General features: G+C 41.8%; 1 pseudogene; it reads left to right on the plus strand.

Moving 5' to 3' along the window:
- Nucleotides 1-279: 279 nt before the first annotated feature.
- LOC143986373 (5S ribosomal RNA) lies at nucleotides 280-398 on the plus strand (annotated as a pseudogene).
- The last annotated feature ends 15522 nt before the right edge of the window (nucleotides 399-15920 follow it).

The following is a 15920-nucleotide window of genomic DNA, read 5'->3' on the forward strand; positions in this document are numbered from 1 at the left end:
GGGACAGGGAACAGGTGCAATTTGATGAGGCAGAGGTATCAGGGGACTTACAAGCTCTGGAGTTTTAGCTGCAATCTTTTGCAGTGGTCCATGCTGCATTTAACTTGCCCTCAGCCTAGATGGCTGAAGCCTCTGTCTCCTACTTGTTTTTTTTTTTATTCCCATAGGCTTCTTGTACCTTTCCAAGTCAGTCCATTACTACAAAGAGGTGTAGAAACTCCACAAGGTCCTCATACAGGTGCTTGCTTACAAACTAGCCAAACACACAACTGCTGAGATGCCTACAGCCAAATCACCCTGAAAGTGCCCGATCTCGTCTGATCTCAGAGGCTAAGCAGGGTCGGGCCTAGTTAGTACCTGGATGGGAGACCGTCTGGGAATACCAGGTGCTATACATGGTTTGTGCTGCCGGAGGGTCCTAGAAAGGGCCAGGCAGCGTCGATATCCACTATCTCTAGATGGATATGATTCAAGGTTATTGTTCAGGCTCATGGTGTAAAGAAAAAGATTCCTCCTTTTCAGGTTAACACACACTCAACTAGAGCAGTTAGTGCTTCATGGGCAGTGCATCACCAGGCCTCCATGGCTCAGATCTGTAAGGCTGCAATTTGCTCTTCAGTCCATACATTCACTAGATTTTATCAGTTGGATGTAAGAGGACATGACGATTCTGCTTTCGGACACAGTGTGCTGCAGGTAGCAGTATAGATCCTCTTGTCTGTTGGCGGTCTGTTTTTTTTGATGTGTGTCTCCCTCCCTTCAAATTTGAGCAATTATTAAAGGCTCTGTGTCCCGTGATGTAGGAACAAGAAAATAGGATTTTTTAAAAACAGCTTACCTGTAAAATCTTTTTCTTGGGAATACATCACAGGACACAGTGCTCCCACCCCTCTTTGGGATTATACTTTGGGATACTTATTGCTTTGCTACGAAACTGAGGTACTCTCCATATGGGAGGGGTTATATAGGGGAGGAACTCGCCCTGTAATTAGGGTTTCCAGTGTCCAATCACCGGATGGTGACTATCTAACCCACTAAGTAATTATCAAAGGCTCTGTGTCCCGTGATGTATTCCCAAGAAAAGGATTTTACAAGTAAGCTGTTTTTAAAAAAATACTATTTTTTATAGGACATTTTAAAAATTTCCACTGAGGCTAGGTTCACACTGCAGATAGAAGCGGCTTGCAGCAAGGGTCTGATGCATCCCTGTTCTCCATTTCAGGGATGAATCGGGGCAGAATTTTTGCCTGAATTCAGCCCTGAAATGGAGCCAAAGATGCACAGCACTCCTGTGCAATCTACTCCACAGCCGCCCCAGAGATATGTGAACCGGCTCCATTGAGAGCCGGTTACAATCTCCTGTCATGCGAATTGGATGAGGGGAAAATGTGTGCTCTGTGTGTACTGTGTGCTCTGTGTGTACTATGTGCTCAGTCTGTGGGGGAGGATGAGAACATGCCAACTCAATCACATTACAGGGCTAATTCATCCTCGCTGACTCTGGTGCTGATATTACGAATGTGAGTGCTGCTGTATCCCCTCCACCTCTGTATATAGTGTTCTGTGTGCTCTGTGTGCTCTATGTATATTGTGTGCTCTGTATGTACTGTGTGCTCTGTATGTTCTGTGTGTACTGTGCTCTGTATGTACTGTGTGCTCTGTGTGCTCGGTCTGTGGGGGAGGATGAGATCATCTCCAAATCGCTGACTCAGGTGCTGATTTAACGAATATGAGTGCTGCTGCATTCCCTCCACCTCTCTATATAGTGTACTCTGTGCTCTATGTACTGTGTGCTCTGTGTATAGTGTGTGCTCTGTATATAGTATGTGCTCTGTGTATAAAATACAATGTGTGCTCTGTGTATAGTGTGTTATTGGGAGTCGTGACAGCCAAGGATGGGCAGGTAAAGACCTGGATGTGTTTGCGCCCCCCCCCCCCCCCCCCAAAAAAAAAAATTACTACCAGCCGCCACTACCCACAAATATCTTCAGATGAAATATAGGACACTGAAAACATGTGATGTGGCTGCTTTAAGATGCACTTGAAGAAAGATGGGCTGAATGGTCGCCAGAAGAAAGCCATTACTACACAAATGCCACAAAGTATCCCGCTTACTATACAACAAACATCACAGAGACAAGCTTCAAACCTTCTGGCACAGTCATTTGGAGAGACCAAATTTGAGCTTTTTGGCCACAACCATAAATGCTTCATTTGGAGAAGAGTCAACAAAGCCTATGATGAAAGGTACACCATTCCTACTGTGAAACACGGAAGTGGATCGCTGATGTTTTGGGGATGTGTGAGCTACAAAGGTATAGGACAGTTGGTCAAAATTAACGGCAAGATGAATGCAGTATGTTATCAAAAAATACTGGAGGAACAGTTGCATTCATCAGCCAGGAAGCTGTGCATGGGACATACTTGGACGTTCCAACATCACAATGATCCAAAACACAAGGCCAAGTCGACCTGTCATTGGCTACAGCAGAATAAAATGAAGGTTCTGAAGTGGCCATCTCAGTCTCCTGACCTCAATATCATTGAGCCACTCTGGGGAGATCTCAATCGTGCAGTTCATGCAAGACAGCCCACGAATTTACAGGAACTGGAGGCCTTTTGCCAAGAGCAATGGACAGCTTTACCTACTGAGGAGATAAAGAGCCTCATCCACAAATACCACAAAAGACTTTAAGCTGTCATTAATGTTAAAGGGGGCAATACACGGTATTAAGAACTGGGGTATGTAAACTTTTGTTCAGGGTCATTTGGGTAGTTTCTGTTGGTGACATTTTTTTGTGTTATCATTTATATTCTATGAAAAATGGCCAAGAAATCATAAATTCTGGCAGGGTATGTAAACTTATAAACACAACTGCATGTGTGTGTGTGTACACACACACACACACACACACACACACAGTAATATATATTTACTGACGCACACACACACACACACACACACACAGTAATATATATTTACTGTGTACTGTTTTAAATATTTATTTTCTGCATAAATGCATACATTTTCAAATCCTAAAACTACATAATGAGAACCCAATTAAACAAGGGTGTCAAAAGGCATAACGCCTATTAATTTACTGTAGTTATTGAGGATAATGATTCAAAGCTACTCTACATATTTGTTTTCACAAATATATGTAATTTTTTTTGCTTTTAGTAACTGTAGTGTGGCACTGACCCCCGAAGGAGCGTCTGGTTTTATTGGGCTTACCGTTACCTTCTGCTGCTCGTATGCATCTAGGGGTTTCCTGTGGTAGATGCCCAAAACTATAGAGACTGACAACAGATCCACTTAAAGGGATTTTTATTTTGCAAAGAATGTAGTTAAACAACAGTCTCTCAGTATAGGATCAGAGAGTTTAGGTGGAAAGTCCAGGTACTCTCAGTGTCAAAAATGGTATGAAAGAACTCTTACTTTGAATAAATCCAGAGAATAAACATTCACAGCTGGATCTTCACCCTAATTGGATAGTCCTTCTCTCACCAGGCCTAGCAGCCCACAGGGTGCTTGAGTCAGGAACAAGTCTCTCCCACAGACTTTAAAGATAAAACATGTGTAGGAATAAGTCTCTGCCACAGACTTTGTTATAGTACTTGAACAAGGAAACTTGAATACTTGTAGAACACTCGTGTGTGACCAGTATCTTGCAGCCGGTCCGGCGATACCCACGAGATTGGATTTGCCTAGGTCCTTCAGCTTTACCAGGCTCTTTTTGAGAAGCCAACCCTTGCGTGGCCTTCTCCCAAAGAGTCCTCCCCTGGATAAATCGAAGTTGCTGGGCCTCTCCACAACTTGAGACGGCACCGGACCAACTCCGAATCCTTCCTTTAGTTTCCTTGCCTCGGGCTAGCCAGCCCCGAGACATAAAGTTGGGTGGATACGCACCCCAGGTCATAGGCGTCCTGGGGGCTGGTCAGGAGGATCAGGACCATGTAGTCAGAACATACTTCTGGACCGGAACCCCGGAACACGTGACATCCGCATCTTAAGTATCCTCTCCCAGAAAGCACAGCAAGAGTGACACTCCAACTGGGCTGGCCCTGAGAGAAAGTAATCATAAAGCACCCAACCAGACTGTGTTACCATGCCTGCCAGAAGTGGCAGTGCCCCCCATGTCTAGGCAGAACACCCTGTAGTCTAATCAGACTGATGCTGTGACCAAATTTGGAGTAATTAAACCCAAACCAAACTACGGTTTAGATTAAACATTACATTTCAGAAACACATAGCGTGTGCTCTTTAGGAGCCGGTGCTACAGTAGGTAAAAAGTTAACGTAAATGTATTCTTCTTTATAGCCTTAAAAGGCTTTTAGTCTATTTCTTCTAACAGAACAACATCAAAACACAAGGACATCCTCTCATGAAATGCCTCATTAATATTCATGCACAATGTTTCTATAGGGTTAAGGTCAGAACTTTGACTTAACTCCAAAACATTAATTTTCTTTTGCCTTAGGACACTTTCATTGGAGCATTCAGTCTGTCAGTATTTCAGATAGATTGAAACAGAACCACAATGTATGCTTATGGATCATGAATAGGCAAATGTAAACAGACACACAGCCGTTTACATCCTCTTACAGCCAAGTCTCTTTTTGTCCACAGAAAAAAAATGGCTCATGTCCGTCTCCATTTTTGTGGTCATAAACAGATGTAAAAGAATGTCTCCATTTATTTCCATTCAATTTACATCCATTTGTAGGCAATAAACTTTTTTTTTTTTTCATTTATACTTTTGTCCTCTTATGACTATTTCAACGATTAAAAAAATGTCAGGTGAAAAACATAAAAAATGTATATTTATGTATAGTTAGTACTAAAGATGGGACAAACAACCACCCTCCAGTTCTGTTTGTGCCAGAACTCTCAAATATCACAAAAATTCTGACCCAAACTCCAAGCCCCTTCGAAGGGGGCCTGAACTTGAAAAATCAAAAGTGGCCATTTTGAAGGCTTATATGCAAGTTATTGGCCATAATATGGGTATGGGGGCTTTGGTACTGCCCTGGGGGACATGTATCAATGCAAAAAATTGTTTTGTAAAAGATAATTTTTAACCACTTACCGACCGTGTCGTGTACATTTACTGCGGCACTATGGCATTGCTGCGCGAAATCCCGTACCTATACTCTCGCCACCAGGGGTTACACCCCCATCGTGTTTGCTACCATCAGATTAGTTTCAGAACCGATCAATCTTCAGGTCCAGGCCAATGATTTATGGCCAGGACCTGCTGATTGGTTCTGGCGAATGAAATCCTCCCCTGCCTGTGTAAGTGTAAACACAGGTAGGGGAAGTGATGTAATCTCCCTCGTGGTTTTCTTTTAACCCCATAACTCCCTGTCAGTGTTACTCAGTGCAGTTGTCAGATTTTTCACTGATCACTGTACTGGTGTCATTTATGACACTAATCTGCCTTAGGGCAGTTAGTGGTAGGCCCAGGTAGCTTTAGGGTACCCCCCTAACCCCCCTAACATAGGTTTAACCCCTTGATCACCCCCTGTCCCCAATGTTCACCATATTAGTGTTTTACGGGAGACATTGGTTAGGTTTTTTTTATAGCGTCAGGGTACCCGCCATATATTACCTAAATAAAGGTCTAACCCCATGATCACCCAATGGGTGATATCAGTTAGGTTTAAGCATCAGTCAGGGTCTGCGTCGCCACAGGCAGCATCAGATTAGTGCCATTAGTGCTAACACCCATACATGCACCATATACCTCCCTTAGTAGTATAGTGTCTGAATTGATCAATCTCTGATCTGATCAGATCTATACCAATAGTTTAGGGTTCCCAAAAATGCAGTGTTAGTAGGATCAGCCCAGATACCTGTTGGCACCTGCGTTTAGTCCCTCAGCCCAGCCCAGCCCACCCAAATGCAGTATCAATCGATCACTGTCACTAACAAAACACTAAATACATAACTGCAGCATTCACAGAGTCAGGCCTGATCCCTGCGAACGCTAACAGTTTTTTTGATAGCGTTTAAAGCAGTCGCTGACAGTCAGATGCACCAATCTGTTAGATTCAGGCTCAGAATATGATCCTGTAGACAGCAGCGGCACCCTGACAGATAGCTCAGACTGTACCCCACCCCGTTCTTCCGCTGTTGTTGAGGTGCAAGAACTGCAGGGCTCTTGTATGGAGCAGAGAGACAGTACTAGAGCCGCTCATCCTTCTGGTGAACTGGCAAACACCAGCAGCCTAGTACATCCTGGTCATAATCAAACCAGCACTGAAGTATCACGTGGTGATGTGGTGAGTCCCATAAGTGAAGTTCAAGCTGGTGAGGTGTCTACCACTAGTGTCCTGCTGCCACCAAGAAGATAAAGACAGGCCAGTCGAGCCCATATTGCCCTTCCTGCTGCATTTGCCAATTCGAATTGGGAGCAAACCACGTCTGCAGCACCAGTACTTCCCTCATTCAGTGGCCAACCCGGAATTCAGGCGGAAACTGTTGATTTTACAAAACTTGATTTTTATTAGCTGTTTTTCACAGAAGATCTCTAGAGATCTATTGTGAACCAAAACAATTTGTATGCTGGTCAATTCATCACTGCTAATCCCCAGTTGACCCTTGCCAGAGATTGGAAACCTATTATGGTTTCCAAATTTAAGACCTTCCTTGGCCTATCCCTCCTCATGGGCATAACTAAAATAAAGTGAGTTGCGATCATATTGGTCCACTGACCCAATTCACCATATGCTCGTGTTCTCTGCCTCCATGACCAGGACACGATATGAGAAGATCCTACAGTTCATGCATTTCAATGACAATGAACTTTGTCGTCCTCGAGTTGACCCTGAATACGATCGCCTCTACAAAATTCGGCCTCTCGTAAAACCAGTTCAACCAACAGTTTGCAGCCTTGTTTACTCCCGATCAATCTGTCTGCGTTGATGAGTCCCTGATTAAGTTTTCTGGCCGCTTGTTATTCAAACAGTATCTTCCCAGCAAGCATGCCAGATATGGGGTCAAGATGTATAAGCTCTGTGACAGGGCAAGAGGCTATACATATAGGAAGAGATATTTAAATAGAATCATGGAACTGCCCAGACTACATAGGGAGCGCTGGTAAGATTGTGTGGAACTTGGTGTCACCCTTATTCAGAAAGGGGTACCACTTGTATGTGGACAATTACACAAGCGTGCCACTTTTTAGTCATTTGTTTGATCTTGGAATTGGCGCATGTGGCACCGTGCAATCTAATTGATGGGGCTTACCCCACCGGCTTGTAAATTCCAGGAAGATATCATCACAGCCCTTCTGTTTCAAGATGGTGTTGTGACCCAACTTCCCAATGTAAATGCAGTGAACATGACTGTGGCTCCTGCCTGTCCCCAGGCATTGGTGAGCATGCTCTCGGGCAAAGCATTGTCTGCACAAGGGTTAGTAACCATGTTCAAAAAAGTGGAGAATTCCCCGTGGGGTTTTTTAGCAGCAAAAAATTATGGATCAAAGAACTTTGTAAAAATTATTATAGATTTTATTGGTTACAAGACAATTTGGACATCACTATTAAAAAGATAAAAATATGAGCTCTTGTTTAAACAATGCGACATACTTGGACTTAGAGGATAGGTAAAAAGTGAATAGTGCCATGTGATACAACTGATATACAGTCTACACCAAACGGAACTACCCCATAGTAGTGCTTAGGGATAATTAAACTATCCGATGTTGGGAAATACACCTAGTAGTAACCATGTTCCATGCCTGGCGTAGTCCAAAGAACTCACCCCAAGGGGGAACCTCTCATATGATCATAACAGAACTGATGTGAAATAACCCATAATCATTATTTCGAAGTTTGAATGGTTTAGAGTTGTTCTTCAGCTTAAGGCTCCATGCACACTGAAGCTGATAAACTGCAGTTTATTGGCGTTTGGGCGTTTTTTGTAAAAGCCCATAAACTCCACTCTATGTTAGCCTATGTGTCCATGCACACATGGACGTTTTTCAGCTTTAATGAGCAGTGGAGTTTATGGGCTTTTTTCTGAACGCCAGAAATTCGCGTTCAAAGTGCCGTTTTTCAGCGGCAAAAAACGACAAACGCTCATTAACGCTCATTAACGCTCATTAACGCTCGTTCATTAGTGTTCGGCATTCTATTTTTCAATGCATTGTGGGATTTTTGGAGTGTCCTCTGTGTATTTTTATAAAAAACGCCCATTAACGCTAACGCTGTAAAACGCTCATTAACGCTCATTAACGCTAGTATAAAACGCTGTTAAAAGCAGGTTTTTCAACCAGCGTTTTCTGCCAGCAATCTGGCGTCCAGAAATAGCTTTTTTGAGCTTCAGTGTGCATGGAGCCTAACTGTCAATTGTCCTTTGTTTACAATCTAAAGCCTTGGTGTACAACAGAGAGACACACCACGCTGAGTGCTGATAGGTAGTCAGCATACATTCACACAATTCTTCCTTCAGCACCCAGCGCTTTTCAGGATGGGATTTCTACTGAAAATATCATATAACCTGTTAATGATTTAGCAAGAAAAGTGATGGTAGCATGTGAATATCTTTCGCTGTCCCCTTTAGATCAAAACATTATTTTTGCCTTATATTTGTATGCAAAATGGTAATGTGCAAAGAGAAGAACGACACACAATTCTATATAATTCAATAAGCACTTACCTTCCTGAAAATAATATGCAGCATTCTTTCAAGTGCTAGCTATATTCTTGTAATTGGAACACTGACTTTCAGGACTGACTGAATCTAGGAAAAATTAAATGTTTCAGATTCACCATTTTCATGTAATTTTGGATCAGCTGGAAAACAAAAGAAAACCTTGTTTAGTAAGTTACCCACACTGTTTTTTTAAAATTCTGATGCTTTCTTGAAGAATCACATTTATCACAAATTTTTGATCAATGTTTTGGAACCACACAGGGATCTTTCTTCCTTTTAAAGAAGGATCCTGCATGACCCAGAAATATGGATATTGGAGCATATTTATTACAAATGAGATAGTATAATAAAGAATTGGAATTTGCTTTATTGTAGCCAGGCTGTTGATTTATTAGAAGATTTATTGAGATTGAGATAGTGCCAATGGCCAGCCATTTTTAGCATCAAAACCAATTTCCATTTTTGAAGACAAACAGGGATGTATAAAGCTTACGCAATCAGAAAGGGTCAATCCTAGGACCAAACACATTGATGTTAAAGTGGTGTTGCCACCAAAAAAAACAAAAATTGCTGAAAATTCATTAAAAAAAAAATTGGAAAAAAATATTTTTACTCCCCTCTAAATGCCTGTTGCTAGGGGGTCCCTCGTAGTCTGCCTTCTTCCTTGCCCGGGCTGGTGACATCACTTCCCCTCCCGCCGCACAGTCATCTGGAACCTGTCATGTGTCCCAGATGACTGTGCGGCGTATCACGGCTCCTGGCGCCACTCGCGCATGCGCAGTGGGTGCCCGGCTGTGAAGCCACAGCCGGGTGCCCACAGTAAGAATGCTGGTGCTGCGAGTGGAACGGGGAACGAGGGGGGCTTCGTTCCCCCGCATCGCTGGACCCTGGGACAGGTAAGTGTCCGATTATTAAAAGTCAGCAGCTGCAGTATTTTTAGCTGCTGACTTTTAAATTATTTTTTTTTTAGGGAGCACCCCACTTTAAGTATCACTTACTGAGGGATCAATCAAGAAAAAGGTGTTATTGACATTCGGTACTGCCCATCAGAGGAGATGACTGCTAATGCACTTGCCAAACCTTTGATGAAGGAGGGTCATTATATCCAGAAGAATCTGAATATAATTTGACAATTACATGCTGTTGAGAAGGGGTGTTGAAAGAACAACAGCAAGTAATGTATATATTATATATATATATATAAAAATCTATACGCATTGTACCTTTTTTATCCAGCAGGTGGCACGGTAGTGTTATAATGTGTATTCTATGGTGATGTATTTAGAGGAAGTACCTTCATTCCTAAGTGTGTGTAGTTGTATGTTCCTGTTTCCTGTCTCCATGATTAAAAGACATGTTCTGATATTTCTCCATGAAAATAAAGTATTCACTGCATCCAAGAAGCTTTCGGCACATGATTTCAATACTCGGCTAATATGCCCCAAGAAGCTTTCGGCACATGATTTCAATACTCGGCTAATATGCCCCACATTACGCCACTGGCAAGCAGGTGCAGTTTGTCCTCCATCCAATAGGTGGTGTTGTGCCACTGTACAGATGGAGTGGAGGCTTAGAGGAACATTGTTCATAGGTGTCTCAGAGAGAGCAGCTGTTTGCTTGGATGCTGGTAAAATTTGGCAGCAATCTTAAGAGGGGCAGTGCTAATAGATAGCAGTACCCTTCTGGGCTTGTCGTGCCTCTGGAGAGGGATGTGGTTAGAAACAGGTTCCCCACTTGTTAGGAAGAGGGTGAGCATAGGAAGAGGTTCCTGTTTGAGGAGGGACAGAATACGGATCTCGCTATCTTCTTCATATTCACAGTCACGAGAGTCACTATTGTAGTCAATTTGACAGCCTAAAAGAGTCAGTCAGCCACCTCTCCAGCAGATACCATCCTTGCCTGAAATAGTGCCTTACTGTGAGTCTAAACCCAGGAGGAAGACCGGTTGAAGATGCAAGCCCTGTCAGAGATGACAGCACACTGAGGAAGAGCTTCATTTGAAGGTCTCTCATAATATGCTAGTATGCAACGTATACTAGCACATTATAACATTTCCTTGTTTTTTTATTTATTTTTTTCAAACTTTACTACCACCTCAAGCATGGTTGGCAGACACGTATTTTTGACGAGCACCAAAATTAAAATTAAAAAATGCACAATACTCTACGGCCAAAAAGGTCTGGGAGCTTATTTGGTGCTTTTGGCATGTATTGGGCAGCCCATTCATGTAAATTAATTTCCCTATGCGTGATGTGTATAAATGTTCAAAAAAACATGCAAAAACCGCAAGCAGGAACAAGCTTTCTCCTTATGCGAAGTGTGAACCCAAACTTAAAGTCCAGGCTTTGCTTGTCATGGTGGGTATACCTCCATAGGGGTCTTCATGATCTAGGTTCCATACAGATGGATCATAAAAAAATGCAAAAGGAAATGGCAGTAAAATCGAGTGCATTTCAGTTTATCATTGACGGGCTACATGTTGTTTGTGCACAGGATTACTTTAATATTAATGTAACTTGGACTGTAGCTTATAACTACTGTAGAACTCCTTTCTTTGTTGCTGCTGTATTATCCTACTGCAGTATGGACAGCGTTAAACTGAATATTCATAATGCAGAAGTGCAGCAGCCACCTTTAAGGAGACCATTTTGTAATGCTTATCTGTGGAGTGTCTCTAGTGCACAGGCAGCAACCTTTGCTAGGTCTGTATTGAGCCAGTAGGATGGTGATTGGCTGAAGCAACCGAACAAGGAATAGTGTGGTCTGCAGGCTGCTGAGAGGAAATGAGAGAGGATAGTCTAAAAGCTGGAGATGCGTGGAAAAAGTTTGAGCTTCAGGCAGAAAGGAACTGTTCCATAGCTGACCACGATCAGGAGAGATTGTTCATTGTTCAGTGCAAGGTGTAATTTGGATGCCTGGAATGATCAGAGGGACTGTCTCAGCAGGATTGAAAGAGAGAGATTGCAGCAACTTCTATCCCTGTCTGACTTGAACTGGACTTTTTCTGAATCGGAGCACATGTCCAGAGATCCAGAAGAGACAACCTTGGATCTGGTAAGAGACTAACATTGCGCAAATTAATCTGTTTTGCTGAGGACTGTTTTCTTCAGTCTCTCTGGTTGTGAACTACATCCAAGGTGTGTATGGCAATTTTCCATGTATTGCAAAAAAATCTTTGCGGACACCTCTTTTCTATTAAATAGTTGCCTGCACATTCTTGGTCTCGCATGGTATATTCCTTTCTCTATAGGCATACATGTTTTCATTGGAAATGGATTTTAACAACTATTTGGCTGTACACATACTCTTTTGTGTTCACCATTTTAGGTCTAACTGATCTGGAAGTAAATTGCAGGACATCCTGTACTTGGTTGACATCTCAATAGTATTTGAAGTACTCTTCAGACATACTTATATTTTTCTAAATGGCAGGCATTTTGATCCTCCAACTTACACCTCACTAGGTAAAGATTGGCAGACATTTTATCTGTTTAGCTAATTTTGTTCTGTGAAGGGAGTGGGGCGTGGTGTGTGTGTGTGTGTAGGTGGGGGGGGGGGATATGGGAGTTGGGAATCCCCCTCGTCTTCATTTTTGTTTTGTTTTTTTGGGGGGGGGGTTATTTTTTGGGGGGGGTTTTTTGGGTTTTTTTTGTTTGTTTTTTTCCAGCCTGGTAAAAATAGCTTATATGCTTTTAATTGAATTGTTTTATATTATAGATTGCTATATCATCAAGTTTGTTCCCCCCCGATGAAGGTTCTGAATTATCAGCAACTGGAAACGCGTCGGGTGTGGGTGATATAGGACAAGCATTGTTTTAATCATATTTTGTTCTGTATATATGTTTGTTTATTTATTAATATACCAGGAGGACATTGTTTAGCCCATTTGCACTTCCTGTTAATATTATGTACATTGTGTAATTTATGAATAAAAATTGTATATTATTGTGTCCATTTGTGTCCGGAGTTGATGGTCATTTAAAATCCCACCCACTCAGGGGGAAGCCTTTTTTTTTGATAAGTATATAGGGATTGGACCACTTCACCGTTATTTGACCCATTTTCAGTTCTTTTCTCGTTTATATATATAGGGTAGTAGATACCCAACCCCCGCATATGGAACTGGAAATGGGCCAGGGAATTGGGCTTTATTAGGACCAATTTCCATTTTTGAGTATACTAATTTTGATGTACATATATATTTTGATCAGTGTTACTCGTTGGATGTAATCACGAAGCTAGAAAACTAGGCTGGAATAAGTGTGTGTGGTTTTTTTTTTGTTTTTTTCCTCTAACATGTTTAAAGGTAGATAATTTGAGGCCCTTATGGGCCAAGATAGAGAACATGGTCAAAAAGAAGCGAAAGAATCAGAAATTAATTCGCTCTTTTCTCAACTTAAAACTGTAGTAGAGAACAAAGTATCCCTCTATTGGCAGGTGGACAATTTTGAACATTATATACAGGATGACATTAATCCCCTAGGTTTGAGGATCCAGATTTTTCCAGCATTAGATAACCTAGATAACACCTTCAAAAAGAAATGGGAAAACAATTTACAGCAATGTACTAAGGTCATGATGCCCCTGCTCATAGAGGAATATCAGAGGCGAATAGGCACATTGGAAAAGGAAATTGAGCTGATCTATAACAAACTAGATTCCTTCAAGGAGGCATCTTCCTATAAGGAACAGGGGGAACATATCAAAACTAACATAGACCTCTTGGTGAAAGATGCTATCTCAGCAAGGGAAAGAAAATTCTGGAGGGACAAGGTAGCCTTCAAGGAGGGAAAAGCATATCGCTGGCTCCCTCGTAATCCGCAGGGTCATCAATATCAAAAGGGGAATAAACAAATCCCCAAACGGCAAAAAAACTTATACAAAAATAAAGAAGGAGCTTTGGGTTCCAACTCATCCCTGAATTCCATGTCATCTACATGTTCTCAAACTTCGAAAAAAACAACTAAGAAACAAAAATGGCACTCACCTGAATCGGTCTCGGCAAATAGGAAACAAATAGCAGAAACTCTAAGTAGCACACAATCTTCATCTCTATCAGGGGGGACAGATCGCACACTAAGATCGGGGAACACACGAAGCGGACCCCCCCCACAAGGATGCCCAATACCAGAGTTTTCACATACAAATGACAAAGGTGATAACATAGAGACACTATGACAAAAAACAGGTGTTCCAAACTTAGAGACGACTCTCAATGTCATTAATTTATCTAATTACGAACTGTCAACAGATGAAATGTCCCTTCTTAGTAAGGGCCTTACCTTTTGCCCTTCCTCCAATATTGATACTTTCGAAGCTATAAAAGACGTACAACTTTTTGCAAGAAAACTAATTTTAAAATATCTATATACCAAACCAAAACAAGATATGACATCCCAAGAGAAGGAGAAACAAGCCGTAAATGACTTGGTATCCCTTTTGGAGGAACAGGAACAACGGGACTTAATTGACACCATAGATCTTGATAGCTTACTAATGTCAAATATTACCCACACTGTGGTGGGTATTCAAGACAAAACATGCTTAAAGAAAAAGTCAAATAAATTCCCTTCTTTGGCCAAAAACATGAACTTGAATGCTTTTGTTACGATGGTAACTAAGGACATTCGTAAGTTGTCAAATAGAACACCTGTGGATAACCTCTCAGACTCGGAAAGATTAGCTTTAACTACATTACAGAAACAACATCAGCTCACCATTAAACCATCTGATAAAGGGGGCAACATTATAGTTATGAACAATGAGCAATATTTTACCATGTGTAACAAGATTTTATCTAACAAGGAATGGTACAGACGAACTTCGAAGATTCAAATCGAGAAATCGGATAATGAGTTCTTCCGGTTAATTGATCAAGCATATCTTGATAATATCATTACACAAAATACGTGGGAATTTTTGCGTACTAAACACGCTAAAATTCACACTTTTTACAGTTTACCGAAGGTCCACAAGGACCTGAAAGACACTCCCGGAAAACCTATAGCGTCTGGTAGGGGTTGCATCTCGGAAAACCTAAGCAGATACATTGATGAGCAATTACGCCCATTAGTGACCAACTTACCTTCCTACATAAGGGACACTACCCACTTGTTACAACAATTGGAAGGCCTCCACATCCCTGACGATGCCCTCTTGGTCACGATTGATGTGGAGGCACTCTATTGCTCTATCCCTCATGAAAAAGGTCTAGAGGCTGGAAAACATTTTCTGTCACAATCCCATAGAGATGATAAACCACTACATCAATTTATTTTAAAGGGATTGGAATTTATTTTGTCAAATAATACATTCTCTTTCAACGGATCCTATTTCCTCCAGATACAGGGGGTGGCCATGGGGACATGTTGTGCCCCCTCATACGCCAACCTGTATCTGCGGGAATGGGAGAATTATTTTTTGTCACTTGACAATGTGCCCTGTGATCACATACTTTTTTGGTACCGCTACATCGATGACATTGTTTTTGCCTGGAACGGTACCCAGGATGCTTTGATTCGCTGCATGAAACTTATGGAGGACAATGCCTTCAACTTGAAATTCACTGTAGCATACAACAGTTCTAGGGTAAACTTCTTGGATGTGATTGTTTCCAACGACTCTTGTGGCCAACTGACCAGCTCCCTATATAGAAAAGAGACCGCGGGCAATATGATTCTCTATGGGACTAGCTCACATCCAGCCCCCCTCATTAAATCAATCCCATACTCCCAATATTTGCGCATTAGGAGAAACTGTACGGAGGAATCCACATTCAGGCTTGAGTCTAAAAAATTACAGGAACGCTTGTTACAGCGTGGATATTCCCACACATGCTTGAAGAAAGCATTCAACAGAGTCTGTATACAAGAGAGACATACGTTATTAAGGGGTAATCTCAGCAAAAGTAGGAAGGAGACTAAGAGCAAATTGGAACCGACCAGGCTGGTTATGACGTATACTTCACAACACACTGCTATACAAAAAATCATGAAGAGACATTGGCACATTTTATCTATTGACCCAATGATTAGACAATTTATTCCTGAAAAACCTTCAATCACTTACAGGCGTTTGAAATCCTTGAGGGATCGTCTAGTGGAAGTGAATACACGGGGGAATTTAGGGATGACCCATGTAAGAGACACGATACTTTTAGATGTGGGGGCTGCCCCCAGTGTCAGTTCATAAATACAGAGCAGAAAGTGGTGCTGCCCAATGGAAGGATCCTCAAACCTTCACATTTTGCAAACTGTCG

This window comes from Lithobates pipiens, unplaced genomic scaffold (genome assembly GCF_037356315.1).
Source record: "Lithobates pipiens isolate NorthernLeopardFrog02 unplaced genomic scaffold, aLitPip1_a1.2 Scaffold_16, whole genome shotgun sequence".
NCBI lineage: Eukaryota > Metazoa > Chordata > Amphibia > Anura > Ranidae > Lithobates > Lithobates pipiens.